The sequence below is a fragment of the Engraulis encrasicolus genome, chromosome 24 (genome assembly GCF_034702125.1).
Source record: "Engraulis encrasicolus isolate BLACKSEA-1 chromosome 24, IST_EnEncr_1.0, whole genome shotgun sequence".
NCBI classification, from domain to species: Eukaryota; Metazoa; Chordata; class Actinopteri; order Clupeiformes; family Engraulidae; genus Engraulis; species Engraulis encrasicolus.
This window is the reverse complement of record NC_085880.1, coordinates 7,574,677-7,577,176: the sequence shown is the minus strand read 5'-3', so window position 1 is coordinate 7,577,176 and position 2,500 is coordinate 7,574,677. Positions and strand designations below refer to the sequence as shown.

Here is a 2,500-nt window from a genome sequence, read left to right as displayed (position 1 = left end):
ACGTTGTTTTCTGTATTGTTTTACGCGTACATAATCTCACCCATAGGGTAATATTCTACGCTATTATTTACTCTCACTTCAAGATCTAGAAATAACTAAAATGTCCAGAAAGTAAAAAGTGAGGAAAGTGATGAAACTTTAGCTTTTACCCCACACGTGGTTGTCAGTTACCTCATTAGGCTACAATACCGCGGTCAATGGGGTAGCTCCGGGAGATGGGATGCCCTGTATAAATTATGAAGAGCATAGAGAAGGCTACTTCAGGTTTTCAAATAATTCTTCTTCTGCACTACAGAGTATGCTACCTTTGCGGAGTGCAGCTTTCAAGTAAAGGTAATTTGACACACCTAAGGAAAACCACGACTTGTCTGTTGCGTAAATGAGGACCCTTGCGAGTTGCTATTCAAGTATTCATTATAAATGTCCGTAAGTAAGAGGTCTGAAACAGATGTGCCGTGTCTAACAAAGTGGCCTAATCACTTAACACGAGTCTCCACTCTCCAGCAGTGCTGCATCCGGAGAGAGCATGATAACCTTTGTTGAGGCGTAGGTAGGCCTACCCTATCCTATTCCTCAAAGTGGCCACCTCGAACATTAGAATACATAGGCCTATTTATTTAGGGGTTAATTCATTTTACATTTAAAACTAGTAATCAATTACATTTTACGTTATACCTACCCTCAGTCTTCTGCATGAGCTTTAGACAGTCACATGTTTTTCCGATGGGATTCATGACGTAGGCTACAGAATAATATAGATTCACAGTGATGTTGTTAGTTCATGCTTAAACATGTACACATTTCAGTTTGGAATTGAAAGGGTTTAAGGGATGCAATTTTAAATAGCAGTAAGTAAGTAGAGGTGCATGACACCATGTTCACTTTCTCTCTCTCTCTCTCTCTCTCTCTCTCTCTCTCTCTCTCTCTCTCTCTGCATCCACTCTCTCTCTCTCCCTCTCTCTCTCTCTCTCTCTCTCTCTCTCTCTCTCTCTCTCTCTCGCTCTCGCTCTCGCTCTCTCTCTGTCAGCCACACACAGATACACAGAAACAGACACACACACACACACACACACACACACACACACACACACACACACACACACACACACACACACACACACACACACACACACACACACACACACACACACACACACACACACACACACACACATACACAACTGTTGGAAAATATGAACGCTCTTTCCTCAGTATAGCCGACAGACAAACAGACAGAAGGACCCCCCAAGGTTACCCAGCCAGCACTGCTAAAGCTGGGATCGCATCAGCCAAATGCCCCTCGCTGAGCTGCCTCGACTCCGCAAAGGCTCCATGGTGCCTCTGCAGGCTTATGTGTGTTATGCAGCCAGCCGCACATCTGGGTGGCACAGTGGTAACCAGGGGCAGAGCTATAGGGGGGACAAGCAGGGCATTTGCCCCTGGGCCCAGGGCCCTCCTGTATTGTTGGTGGGGGCCCTGTTGTGACTAAAGCAATGTGTTTGAGGGACTGTATCAGTGTTTTGCCCTGGGGCCCTGTGTGCAATAGTTCTGCCACTGGTGGCAACCAAGAGATACGGTGCAGAAGTGGGTCAGTGGTACAGTCTGTCTGTTGTTGGAATATTAATGTTGTGTGTCTCTCATGGCTGGAGGTGCACTTAATGAACTAGTTCGTCAGCCTGCTTTTAACATGCTATGTTATGATACAAGCAGTGTACGTTGCCGGGGTTCGTGGATGGATGGAGGCGGCAATTTAACCAACAGTCCCATACTGTATACTCGAAATGATATGCACATTTTGCTCTGGTATTCAAATGTATGACGTGCGTTTGAGAAATGTATGCACATCTGCTGAATATTTTCCTTATTGATTTGTCTTACATTAGCGAACAGAAATTTAGCCTATACAGTTGAAACTGGATGCATATTTCATGTGTGTGTGTGTGTGTGTGGGGGGGGGGGGTGCAAAAGGGGTCTGTTGTCCTGGGCTCAGGTTGAGGAGGGCACCAGAAATGGGATCCTCATTACATTGCATACTATTGAGTGGGGGGTGCCTTTCAGACGTCTTTGCCCTGCCAAAACTGTCACCGCCCCTGGCCCTGACTCTCTTCCAGCTCCCTCTCCCCTGTGTGCTCCCTGACAGCCTGGCCCGTGTGTGGTCCTGGGTAATTGGTTCATCAAGTCAGTAGTACCGCTGTGTGTGTAAGCCCACAGCACCGCCAGGTGCTGGCTTAGATGACAAGGGGATATGCATAGGGATGTGATATGCATAGGGTGCACAGTGGTGCCTTATATCCCCACAGCAATATAGAGAAAGAGGAGAGCGGAGCGGAGCAGAGGAGCGCCTCGGCTAAGGGTAATTACTGAGGGATCCAGACCAGCGATTGATTTAGTGACAGCACAGCTGCTGTGGAGAGGAGGCCATGCAGCGCTGTGGGAGACTGTGCTGTCTGTCAGAGGCGAGGGAAGGCAAGGAGAGGCGAGGGAAGGCAAGGAGAGGCGA

General features: G+C 47.6%; 1 protein-coding gene across 1 annotated transcript in view; it reads left to right on the top strand.

Moving 5' to 3' along the window:
• The window catches only part of opn3 (opsin 3), a 24,093-nt gene that overhangs the window by 387 nt on the left and 21,206 nt on the right, over positions 1 to 2,500 (top strand). The window lies entirely within an intron of this gene.